Genomic DNA, 14513 nt, shown 5'->3' with positions numbered 1-14513 from the left:
GCTCCCTTTAGGTAGGTAGCATGCTGATCGTGTTGGATGTATGCCCTAACAATCATATTTGTCGACACTTGTAAAATATTCTTAGGGCATAATTTATAAAATTGATTTTGATATTAATAAAATTAAGTTATTTTCATTCATATTATTTTGAATAGTGTCTGTGAATCATCCATTGGGTTAATGGATATGATAACACATATTCTCAAGAGTTGAGAATTTGAGATATGTGTTATTATAGCTAACTCATAAATTACTTTCGTTCATAGAATCATATGAAAATAGTGATCGATCCGAAATATTGGTGTATGATCACTTCTTTTGGGTAGATGAGTCTTGAATCTATGGTGTGGAGACACCAGAGCAAAAGCACAGATGCTTGTTAAGAATAAGGAGACTGAGCATGACCAATCACGAACAGTCACAAAGATATCTATCTTCTTATCAGTGACATATTCATAGCTACGATTGTGTATTTAGTTCTTTGACCTGAGATATATCGACCATTCATCTTGAGGGTGCTATAGTTAGACTACATCATAACTCGATCTTCTAGCCATATGGAGTCTTGAGATGTATGTTGGCTATAGTAGGTTCATTGTAGGAATTGGATTACACCAAGATGGGATCTATCGACCTCGATAGAGGAGTAGTTCTATAAAGATCATGAGATTGAGTCCTAAAGTCTATGGCTATAGTGGTGTGAAAGATAGAAAGGTGTTTCTATTAGATTTTGTATCAGACTCGAATCGATTGATTCTATCATATGACAAGGATGAGGTTTGACGAGTTAACTTTGATCTCGACTCTATCAAGACTCATGATAGAAGAACTAGATCATACGGTAACTACATCTAGAGGTTCCTTTTCAGTTTTGATGGGTTGTCACTACATACTGCTAGATGTCATTGGTAGATTATGGGATCATTAAAATTATTTCAATGATCGATAATTCTAATTGGCTGAATTGAAAAGTATTTCGATCTATCAAAAAGAATTTCGATGATGTTACTGGTAGAGATCACAACATATCCTATTACCATGCAGAATTGAATCTATGAGGTCACATAACAAAAGACTTTGATCTAGGATTGTTTAATTGAACTTAATTGATCCAATTGGATCTAAAGAAATCATACTAGCACATGATTAGACCTAGGTTTCTCCTGGATTAGATTCCCTATTAGATAGGGTTAAGCCTAATCCAATTGGGCACTTGATTTTGCACCAATTGTTGGTTGCAAATTAATTTCCTTCCTTTAAATTTGAATTTGATTCAAATACAATAGGTGGTTTTTTGAAAACTACCCAGAGGATAAGGAAGGTGGGGCACCAAATGTTGGCGCGCCCTCTTCTTTCTTTGTGCGAGTTTCTTCTCGAGGAAAAGAAGGGCACACGCCCCCTTCTGGATGAGATCCAAGGGTATGCGCCCCTTGCAGATAACGTGGAGATGTTGTTGGGAGGTTGACCTTTCAAATTCGAAAGGTTTAATTTTAAATAAAGGTTGCTTACATAAAGACCCACTTGAATTTGAATAGAACTAACCTTCCACACCTATCCTTCTCGTGCAAATGTTGTACGATGTTTCTCTCAGAAGAAAAGAAGGTGGGCATGTGCCCTCTTCTTATTTCTATTCGAGGAATTCACAAGGGAAAGGGGCATCACCCCTTATAGATAGGTGGTTGGGTGGAGAGAAGGGGACACCCCATTTGAAATTTGATGTCAAATGGGTGCCGCCCTAGTTGGTTGGGTTGGATTAGGGTTTGGGTCTATAAAAGGACCCCTTCCAAAGGGTTCAGTAGCTCATCCATTCTTTAGATCCAAAACTCTACTGCTTCTCCACCGCCACCTCTCTCTCACATCCACATGCCTGAAAGTGTTAGATCTTGAAACTTTTTCAAGATCAGGTAGCAGAAGACTAAAATAAATCAAAATTTATCTTATAAAATTATAGAATCACTGGATCTAAGATCCTATTACATGATTATTACATGGTATTAAATCAAAAATTAAAATATAAAGAGCAAGAACTACATGTTGATCATATCAATATGTTTCTATGCTACATCTAATGTATGTAAAATATAATAGATCAGATCTATTACCTTGCAAGTTAGACGTTCTAACTTTGTTGATCCAGACATGAGGATGATGTTGCAAGCTACACATGCATCCGACCTCTAGAAGTCATCCACATGAGCCCACGAATCACGATCAGAAGTCCTGATCCAGAAAATCAGCACAGCATGCTAGTACTGTGCTGATCCTACTGCGATGGTCGATCAGATGCCTCCTTCTTCTTGATTTGGATTCTTCCAAAGATAAAAAGTAGGAGAAGGAGTTTTAAATGTGAGACACTCTCAGAAAACTCATAGATGGAGGAAGGAAAGAGGTGAACACAGCAACCCTAGAAGAAGACCCTCTTCTTCTTCTCTTTGCTCTAACCTAGATACATAATTTTGTGTCTATTATATCTCCACACCCCTACACTCTTTCTTCCTAATTTCCACACATCCCAAAGGACTCTCAATACTCTATAATCCACAAAAATATCAAGAAGAAATTCATCTTAAATAAAAAGATATGAAGAATCTTTGTCTAGGTCCAATACCTAGTCAAAGAAAATTGAAACAGGGAAGACAAGGGGTGCCCAATTCTTGGGTGCCCCCTCCTTCTTTTTCTATCATGGACCACTAGAAAAGGGTACATAATATATTCCATAAAATCCACAAAAATCTCAAAAAAAAATTTGGATAAAATCAGTGCCATAAGGAAAGAGTTTTGGTTTCCTAAAATTCTATCTCATAGAATTTGAAATCCAAACAAATTCCTACTTTGACTTGGTCCACAACCACATTCTATGTGAGAAAGAAAAAAGAAAAGCTTTAGGCATGTGTGAAGGCCTGGGAGAGAAGATTTTGTCACACAAAATAAGAAAGAGTGGGCATGAGGGGCTAAGGTGGCGCAAGGTGGAATCCTAGTCTTACTAGGATTCAATCTATGACTTGTTCAAATTTGATTTCTCAAACCAAATCAAACTAAAACCAAATCAACCCAATTAAAATAGATCTTAATCCAATTAAGAATCTAATTTAATCAAATTAAATTATATTTAAATTTAATTTAATTTTTTAATCGAATTAGAAATTAGGTTGACCTAAGTCCTAATTGAACTAGGACTAGTTTTTCCTTGCACTTGGCTTATCCAATAAACCAATTGGACTTGATCCAATCAAGTCCAAACCAAATCTAATTAAATTATATTCAATTAGACTTAATCTCAGCCCATTGGCTTAATCAAATTAAGCTAATTTATAATCAAATTGCTAATCGATCCTCTGGCAACACTTGCACTGGGTTAAATGTCAATCGTATTGATCGTTTAACCCTAGAACGATTCTTAATCGTTGATCAACCATCCGATCGGATCATAAACTCTAATGTGTGTGACCTCATAGGTTCAAACCTAAGTCAGTAGCATAAAAATAAATTTTTATATCAATCAAAGTGACCATCTAGCAATGGTACCCGATGGCCAGATAGGTCGAATGTGTAGAACAATATCCTTAGAACCCATACAGATATAGTTTCCATATAATTCATCCCCTTGACCAAAATGCTCATAGAACACCTCAGAGTTCAACTGTCAACTCTGATCAGGTTGTCCATATTATATTTCAAAATATCAAATCCATCTGATGGATTATCTTAGCCAAGATTTTGCTAAATTGAAATACAGCGACTCATTCTTCTCCAACTCTTGGAGTAGTCAATCCCATCTTGATCACACTCTGACTTCGCAAGTACTTGGCTGTGCCCAGAAGCCTTCCATCACTGAATTAGAAATTCAGTTAGTCCAATACCAAAGCACAGTGAGTTGCTTGCAAGTCACTAAGGCGATCTCAGATCTAAGGGATACTTATACCTATATCCTATCAGAGACATTCTCGATAGCAGAATGCTCTGGAGTTGGTCACGTTCAATGACAATGTAGCCTTACATCTCACCTGTATGCCATACCAATATCTCCACACTCCTTGGTTAAGAGGACAACCAACCCATATGGCTTATAATGACCTATGCCTAATAGAAGCTGTCGTCCTTATTAACAGCCTATCATTTGGTCGTAAACAGTTTTAAAGACTAATCGATAAATCCTCTCTTTATCGAACCTAAATAGTTCTAAGGACTTCATCACAACAATGGAGTTCATTAGAAGATGAAAACTTATGATGAAAATACCAAAAATATATTTTATTTATTAACAAATCAATTACAATACAAGGTTGCTCAACTGTCAACAGGTTGACGATTGACTTTTGTGACATATTTTCCAACAACTCCCACTTATCCTAAAGTCACTCGGCACAGTATCTAATACCCATCTTCGACTTGTGGTTGTCGAACTTTTTTATCACTAGGGCTTTAGTGAAGGGGTCGGCCAAGTTTTTCTTTCCGTCGATCTTCTGAAAGTCGACGTCATCTTGATCCACGATCTCCCGGACCAGGTGAAAGCAGTGCAAAATGTGCTTATGATGAAAATGTCAAAAATATATTTTATTTATTAACAAATCAATTACAATACAAGGTTGCTCAACTGTCAACAGGTTGACGATTGACTTTTGTGACATATTTTTCAACAACTCCCACTTATCCTAAAGCCACTCAACACAGTATCTAATACCCATCTTCGACTTGTGGTTGTCAAACTTTTTTATCGCCAGGGCTTTAGTGAAGGGGTCGGCCAAGTTTTTCTTTCCGTCGATCTTCTGAAAGTCGATGTCATCTTGATCCACGATCTCTCGGACCAGGTGAAAGCAGTGCAAAATGTGCTTCATTCGCTGGTGTGCTTTGGGTTCCTTCACTTGAGCAATGGCACCAGTGCTGTCGCAATAGAGCAGATCAGACCATCGACGGAGGGTGCTACTCCGAGCTCAGTGATGAATGTCCTCAGCCACACAACTTCCTTCACGACATCCGATGCTACGATGTACTCTGCCTCACAAATAGAGTCTACCACAGTATGCTTCTTGAAATTCTTCCAGCAGATGGCTCCACCATTCAGAGTAAAGATATAACCCAACACGCTTCTGCTGTCATCATGGTTAGATTGAAAGTTGGAGTCTGTGAACCCCACAAGTTTCAGATCTGACTCACCATAAACCAACTATTGATCCTTAGTATTTCTCAAATACTTAAGGATGGCTTTAACCACTTTTCAGTGGTTTTCTCCAGGATCAGATTGGTATCTACTCACTACTCCTAGTGAGTATGCCAATTTGACCTTGTACATGTCATGACATACATGATAGATCCCACGATCAAAGCATATGGGACTCTACTCATACGCTCTCTCTCTTCAGGAGTTGTCAGACAATCCTTCTTAGAGAGAGAAATTTCATGGTCTATCGGTAGATAGCCCTTCTTAAAATTCTCCATGCTGAACCTCTTTAGCACAGTGTCTATGTACGTGGACTAGGATAACCCAAGCATCCTTTTAGATCTATCCCTATAGATCTTCATCCCTAGGATGTAGGATGCTTCACCCAAGTCCTTCATGGAGAACTGCGATGACAACCAAACTTTTATTCTCTATAGTGCGGGGATGTCATTCTCGATTAAGAGAATGTCATCCACGTACAAGACAAGAAATACCATAACTGGACCATTTGCCTATTTATAGATGTAGGGCTCTTCTCCGTTCTTAATGAAGCCATACGTTTTGATCATCTTATCAAAATACATGTTCCAACTCCAAGAAGCTTGCTTCAATCCATAAATAGATCTCTGAAGCTTGCACACCTTGGACTCATCTATGGATATAAACCCCTCAGGTTGTATCATATACACCTCTTCGGTCAACTCTCTATTCAGGAAAGCTGTCTTTACATCCATCTATCAGATCTCATAATCCAGATGGGCAGCTATTGCAAGTATTATCCGAATGGATTTGAGCATTGCCACAGGGGAGAACGTCTCGTTATAGTCAATACCATAATATTGACGATACCCCTTGGCAACCAAACGAGCTTTATAGGTCTCCGCCTTTCCGTCTGCACCCCTCTTCCTTTTGAAGACCCATTTACACCCAATGGATTTAACCCCTTCAGGTGGGTCAACTAATGTCCATACTTGTTGACCTTCATGGACTCCATTTTGGATTTCATGGCTTCAAGCCATTTCTCAAAATCAGATCTCTGTATTGCATCCATATAGGTGTCGGATCCTCATCATTCTCATCGAGTTCGATTGGATCACTGTCTCAGACCAAGAAATCATAGTATCTGTCCGTTTGATGCGGTACTCTATCGGATTGCCTTAATGGTGTGGTACATTAGGCTCTGGATCTGATCTAATCAAATCCGACTCAGGTTCAGCTATTGGTGTCAGTTCTTCTACCTGTTGAACTTCATCAAGTTCAACCTTAGAGGCAATGGTTCCTTCACCAAGGAACTCCTTTTCTAAAAATGTTGTCTTAAGGCTGACGAACATCTTTTGTTTATCAGCATGGTAGAAAAAATATCCTTTGATCTCTTTAGGGTACCCTATGAATGTGCATTTGTCAGACCTAGGTCCAAGTTTATCTATAACTAACCATTTGACATAGGTCGGGCACTCCCAGACCCTAAGGTGTGAAAGTGCTGGCTTACACCCTGTCCATATCTTATATGGAGTCTTAATTAAAGACTTACTTGGAACCCTATTTAACAAATAACAGGCCGATTCGAGTGCATATCCCTAGAAGGATATCAGCAAGCTGGCAAAATCCATCATGGATCGGATCATGTCTAACAGAGTCTGATTTCTCCTTTCAGACATACCATTATGCTGTGGTGTTCCTGGAGGAGTCCATTGGGAGAGAATCCCATTCTCTTCTAGATATGTGAGAACCTAACCAGAAAGGTATTCTCCTCCTCAGTCAGATCGAAGAGTTTTAATACTCTTCCCAGTTTATTTTTCTACTTCACTTCAAAATCGTTTGAACATGTCAAATGAATCTGACTTATGTTTCATCAGATAGACATATCCATATCTGGATAGATCATCCATGAAAGTGATGAAATAGAAATATCCATCTCTAGCACTTGTGATCATGGGCCCGCATACATCAGTATGTACTAGGCCCAAGAGCTCAGTAGCTCTCTCACCTTTTTTAGTAAAAGGTGACTTGGTCATTTTACCAAGAAGACAGGACTCACAGGTTGGAAGTGATTCACAATCACTGACTTCGAGGATCCCCTTTTGAGTCAATATGTTTATCTTGTACTTGTTTATATGACCTAGCCTACAGTGCCATAAGTAGATATCTGATACACTATCTAATCTAGGGTGCTTGCCAGTAGAATAGACTATGTTAACAAGTTGTGATAACATATACACACCATTGTTCAAATGTCTACAAAAAATAGTAACACCATTCATAATGATATTACATACTTGTTTCTTTATTGAAATTTCATAATCATTTTTGGCCAGAAGGCCTACAGAAATAATATTTAAAAAGAAACTGGGACAGAAATGACAATCATTAAGAACAACGGTATGGGACTCAAATACAAGTTTCAAGATTTCTAATGCTAGAACTGGAACTGGTCTTTTATCTCCAACATTCAGGAACCTCTCGCCTTGCTTAAATCTCCTACTAACCTGCAACCCCTACAACGAATTGCAAATATGGTAAGGGCTACCGGTATCCAATACCCAGTCAGTTATATCACAAATAGAGAAATTACAAGGAGTTATCATATAAATACCTTGCCCAGCAATAGCTTGCTTCTTTTTCTGCCTGTTCGGATCCAGGAGGCAATATACTGAGGATAATTTCTCTTCCAGCGCCCCCACTTCTTGCAAAAGAAGCATTCAGCTTGACTCTTATCGGGCTTGATCTTTTTGGTCTGGCCCTGCACTAATGTCCCAGCCTAAACTTGCACCTTCTTCACTTTCTTTTTCTTGTTCTTCTTCCCTTTCTCAAAGGGTCGAGAATCAGAAGATGAAGCTCCCACTAAGTTCACCGACTCCTTGTGGAGTTGGTGATCCTTCTCAAAGTTCTGAAGCAACCCCAGTAATCTGTGGTAGTTTACTTCAGACTTTGTCATTCTATAATGAGTGAGGAATGGGAGATAAGACTTGGACAGGGAGTTCAGTATTGCATCTTTCCCAAACTGCTCATGCAAGGGAAAGCCGAGCTTGCTCAAACTCTCCATCAGCTCGATCATGTATAATACATGATTAGTGACAGAGGCACCATCCTGTATTTTGGCGTTGAAGATGGCAAACTGGTCTTGTGCCTCTCCACATCATCGGGTGTGCCAAAGGCATCCTCCAACACTTGAAGCATGTCCTTTGGCTGAGTCATCTCAAATCTGTGATTGAACGCGTTGCTCATGGCAGCCAGCATGATGCAGCGCATCATTGTCCGATCACTGAGCCACTTCTGATAAGTATCTCTGACTGTTCCACATGCATTGGCAGTTGGCTCCTCAGGTGCAGGATCCGTTATCATATATAGGATCCGTTCATGCTCTAGGACTATCTTCAACTTTCAGTACCAGCTACCGAAGTTAGGTCCCACTAAAATTTTATTGTCCAACAATGATCAGAGCGATAAGGAAGTGGTCATATCTGTATAAAGAAAAATCATAACCTAATTAGTAATTGATTTATTAAACCTAAAGATTTGAACTTTAATCAAAAGGTTTCTCCCACTATTTTATTCAAATTGGTAGCCTCTACATCCAATTCGAGGAATTACCCTAATTTCTTAGTGGGTACTAGAATCCACTTAGACTGCACACAAGCCCAACTTTGGTTGGCCAACCCATGTACATCTAAGGATAGGTTTATAACCAATTGTTTCTCTAAATAATTTTTAGTAAATTAAATTTTGCTCCAGTCCCTAATCAGTAGGCTTTGGTCTCCACTGAAAAGGTCTGGTTAGGTCCAACCATTAACATGACCATACTTGGTCCATCTAGCCAATGAATGATTAGGCCCAACTTTGGTTGGCTAACCTAACCACCATTTAGAAAGATGCAGTCAAAAAATCATATTATGAATGACAATTCCATCAGTTGATAAGCACCAAGCCTTTGGGCCTCCAATGATTATCCAATTGATGGACCCATTATCATCCACTTAATGGGAGGCTATGATCTAGTTATCGCCATAACTATTTTATTTTAAAGACCTAATAATTTTAGAAAATTTAATTAATTTAGAGGAGGAGGTCAGATGAACCAGCTTATCATGATCCTCCCACTGGCTTCATCAAGTCAGCTTAAGGGAGACCATCAAAAGGGTTGGTGTAGGAGCACCTAAATCAGTCACACTGATTTACCTAGTTGACATGGGTCGGCTTAAATAGTCAAGTGATCCGATCAAAACATAATTTCACCAAGAGGTCAGGTAAGTTTGATCGGTGGGAGGGTCTGCCAAAGCTTGCCTTAGACACCATCAATAATGGCCAGGTAAGCGGGCTGCCAATTAAAAACCACCAGTCTGGTTTACCTTAGACACTAACTAGTTTAATTAGTTTTGATTAGATCAACCTAACAGTTCGTGCTATACCGCTTAGCCAAGAATCAAGTCCATTTGGTTCTCGTTAAAGATATGGACTTGACCAACTACAACTATTGTAATTGATCTAGAGAATCCTTGATCTAATCTAAGACAATAATTGATTAGATTTAGTCAATTCTCTAATTAAGTTCATCTTTAATCTAACCTTAGGTCTAACCCAACTAATGGACCTAATTTCCACTAACCCATTAACCCAATGTGTTATGGTTTGTGTCTTAGGTTCTTCAATTCACAATCTTAGAACCTAATCAAACAACTTCTTAATTCTCAATTAAGTCTTGGGCTGAGGGTTGGGGTTCGGCTTTTCAAAAATAATTATCATATTTGTAAAATATTTTTACAACATGGTTCTTATCAATCAAGTTGTATGTTTGATTCATAATCAAAATGCAAGTGAAATAAGCATGAAACTACTTTAGATCTAATCTAAACAGGTTCATGTAATTGAAACAATTTCAACTTTAAACTGCTCAAATTTTCCAAATAAATATATGATGGTTCTTTGCGCAAAAATTATTAACAAAGAAATTTTATTTTAGATTTAAATATCTTTTAAATTTAATAAATTATAAATTTAATCTAGATCACATCTAACAAATTTATGATCAAAGATAGATCTACACGAACTAGGACAATCTTTGCACTATAAGGGGTAAACCTTACAGTAGGACAACCTACAGTTTGTGATTGATCTAAAAATTTTAATTTTAGATTTAATAATTAGATTATAAATTAGATCTAATCTAAGAAATAATCTAACATGTATGAATAATCATGTAATAAATAACCTAGGCTCTGATACCAATTGAAGGAACCAGATCTAGGGTTTCAGGGTTAGATCTTGAAATTTTTTCAAGATCAGACAGTGGAAGACTAAAATAAATCAAAATTTATCTTATAAAATAAAAAAATACCAAGATCTAAGATCTTATTACATGATTATTATATGACATTAAATCAAAAATTAAAATATAAAGAGCAAGAACTACATGTTGATCATATCAACATATTTCTATGCTACATCTAATGTATGTAAAATATAATAGATCAGATCTATTACCTTGCAAGTTAGACTTCTAACTTTGCTAATCTGGACATGAGGATGATGTTGTGAGCTGTATATGCATCCAGCCTTTAGGAGTCATCCACACAAGCCCACGAATCACGATCAGAAGTCCTGGTCCAGGAAATCAACACAACATGCTAGTACTGTGCTAATCCTTCTTCGATGGTCGATCAAGTACCTCCTTCTTCTTGATTTAGACTCTTCCAAAGATGAAAAGTAGGAGAAGAAGTTTTAGATGTGAGACACTCTCAGAAAACTCATAGATGGAGGAAGGAAAGAGGTGAACACAGCAATCCTAGAAGAAGACCCTCTTCTTCTTCTCTTTGCTCTAACCCAGACACATAGTTTTGTGTCTATTATATCTCTATGCCCTACACTCTTTCTCCCTAATTTTTATACACCCCAAAAGCCTCTCAACACTCTATAATCCACAAAAATTCAAGAAGAAATTCATCTTAAATAAAGAGATATGAAGAATCCTTGTCTAGGTCAAATACCTAGTCAAGAAAAATCCAAACAGGGAAGACAAGGGGTGCCCAACTCTTGGGCGCCCCCTCCTTTTTCTGCCATGGACCACTGCAAAGGGCACACGATATGTGCCATAAAATTCATGAAAATATCAAAAAAAATTTGAGCAAAATCAGTGCCATAAGGAAAGAGTTTTGATTTCCGAAAATTTTATCTTATAGAATTTGAAATCCAAACAAATTCCTACTTTGACTTGGTCCACAACCATATTTTATGTGAGAGAGAAAGAGAGGAAAGCTTTGGACATGTGTGAAGGCCTGGGAGAGAAGGTTTTGTCATACAAAATAAGAGAGAGTGGGCGTGGGGGGCTAAGGTGGCGCAAGGTGGAATCCTAGTCTTACTAGGATTCAATCTATGACTTGTTCAAATTTGGTTTCTCAAACCAAATCAAACTAAAATCAAATCAACCTAATTAAAATAGATCTTAACCTAATTAAGAATCTAATTTAATCAGATTAAATTAGATTTAAATCTAATTTAATTTTCTAATCGAATTAAAAATTAGGTTGGTCCAAGTCCTAATTGAACTAGGACTAGTATTTCCTTGCACTTGGCTTATCCAATAAATCAATTGGACTTAATCCAATCAAGCCCAAACCAAATATAATTAAATTATATTCAATTAGACTTAATTTAACTCATTGACTTAATCAAATTAAGCCAATTAGCAATCAAATTGCTAATCAATCCTCCTGCAACACTTGCACTAGGTTAAATGTCAATCGTATTGATCGTTTAACCCTAGAATGATTCTTAATCATTGATCAACTATCCGATCGGATCATGAACTCTAATGTGTGTGACCTCATAGGTCCAAACCTAAGTCGGTAGTATAGGAATAAATTTTTATACCAATCAAAGTGACCATCTAGTAATGGTACCCGACGGCCAGATAGGTCGAATGTGTAGAACAACATCCTTAGAACCCATGCGGATATAGTTTTCATATAATTCATCCCCTTGACCAAAATGCTCATAGGACACCTCAGAGTTCAACTGTCAACTTTGATCAGATTGTCCACATTGTATTTCAAAATATTAAATCCATCTGATGGATTATCCTAGCCAAGATTTTGCTAAATTGAAATACAGTGACTAATTCTTCTCCAACTCTTGGAGTGGTCAATCCCATCTTGATCACACTTGGAGTGGTCAATCTCATCTTGATCATACTCTGACTTTGCAAGTACTTGACTGTGCCTAGAAGTCTTCCATCACTGAATTAAAAATTCACTTAGTCCAGTATCAAAGCACAGTGAGTTGCTTGCAAGTCACTAAGGCGATCTCAGTCTAAGAGACACTTATACCTATATCCCATTAGAGACATTCTTGACAGCAGAATGCTCTGGAGTTGGTCACGTTCAATGATGATGTACCCTTATATCTCACCTGTATGTCATACCAGTGTCTCCACACTCCTTGGTTAAGAGGAGAACCAACCCATATGGCCTACAGTGATCTATGCTCGATAGAAGCTGTCGTCCTTATTAACAGCCTATCATTTGGTCGTAAATAGTTTTAAGGATTAATCGATAAATTCTCTCTTTATCGAACCTAAATAGTCCTAAGGACTTCATCACAACAACAGAGTTCATTAGAAAATAAAAACTTATGATAAAATGTCAAAAATATATTTTATTTATTAACAAATCAATTACAATACAAAGTTGCTCAACCGTCAACAGATTGATGATTAGCTTTTGGAACATATTTCCCAATAGCTTACATAAAGACCTACTTGAATTTGAATGGAACTAACCCTTCCACACCTATCCTTCTCATGCAAATGTTGTACGATGTTTTTCTCAGAAGAAAAGAAGGTGGGCGTGCGCCCTCTTCTTATTTCTATTCGAGCAATTCACGAAGGAAAGGGGCGTCGCCCCTTATGGATAGGTGGTTGGGTGGAGACAAGGGGACACCCCATTTGAAATTTGATTTCAAATGGGTGCCGCCCTAGTTGGTTGGGTTGGATTAGGATTTGGTTCTATAAAAGGACCCCTTCCAAAGGGTTCGGTAGCTCATCCATTCTTTATATCCAAAACCCTACTGCTTCTCCACCGCCACCTCTCTCTCACATCCACATGCCTAAAAGTGTTAGGCTGCTCCCTTGCTTCACACCCAAAGGTGTTGGGCTGATCCTCCATACACTTGAAGGAGTTCAGGCATCGTCCAACTGAAGGAAGGAGAAAGGCTACGTCAAAGATTAATCCGATAGCCATTCCAGAGATCAGTTCATTACTGATTAAGAGCCATTAGATCCATCTTGGAGAAGGTGGATCAAACCTAGAGAAAGAGTCCTAGACGAAGATTTGAGTGGATACCTATAGAGGTCAGATACGTGCACAGCTCACCAGTGGACCTCGATAAAACCACGATCATCAGATTGCGAAGATCGTCTACCCACGCAAGGTGATGAGATCATCCTTTCTCATTTATGTATGCTGATTTTTATACTTAATATATGCTTAATATCTGATTTAGATCTATGCCTTATGTGTTGGTTTGGATTAAAAATTTTTGAATTTCGCTGCCCCTGATCCAAATCGATCCGGTGCACCAATCCGATCCTTCAACTGGTATCAGAGCAAGATTGTATGGATCATAGATCTAAATCAGATCAGATCTAATTCAAATATGATTTGAAGTAGTGATCAAATTTGAAAATATTAGATTAGATCTAATTTTCAGCATGATTAAATAGATCTAAAAATAGTTTAGATTTGATCGCAAGCATGCTTTTTGTTACTCCATGAATTGATTTTGATGATTACAACACATTTGAGGGGGTTACTAATGATTTTGGCTTGGAAAAAGATTTACTATATTTCAAGAGCAAAATCATAATTTTATCAAGTTCTAATTTGAAAGCCTCAAGAGCAAGAATAGAAGATTTGTGATCTATTAGAGGCAATTTCATACTTTTTGGATGGATATGTTGAGAGAAATTCGAGTTTAAAGAATTAGATCGATCCTATGAGTCGACTCCTGTCAAAAGGGGCTGAATGGCATGCTATTTTTGGTTGGCACATCCAAAGGGATCGATCCCATGAGTTGACTTCTGTTGTTGTGCAGGCCAAAGATACAGAATAGTGGTTTTCTATTCTGGCCACAGAGGTCGACCCCATGAGTCGACCCCCTGTGAGGAAACTTACATAACGGCTAATTTTTAGTTCTTTTTGGCAGTATTTAATACTCTTTTAATGATCTCTAATGGCTCTATTTCAGTCTAAATTTTTCTCTACTATCTATTGAAGCTATAAAGTCACTTAAAGGAGGGAAAAAGAAGTAAGATTGAAGAGACTCAAGCATTCATTTCAGCTCTAAGCAAAAAGACTTCTTCAAG

Source organism: Elaeis guineensis, chromosome 6 (genome assembly GCF_000442705.2).
Source record: "Elaeis guineensis isolate ETL-2024a chromosome 6, EG11, whole genome shotgun sequence".
NCBI classification, from domain to species: domain Eukaryota; kingdom Viridiplantae; phylum Streptophyta; class Magnoliopsida; order Arecales; family Arecaceae; genus Elaeis; species Elaeis guineensis.
Note: the sequence above shows the minus strand (reverse complement) of the source record.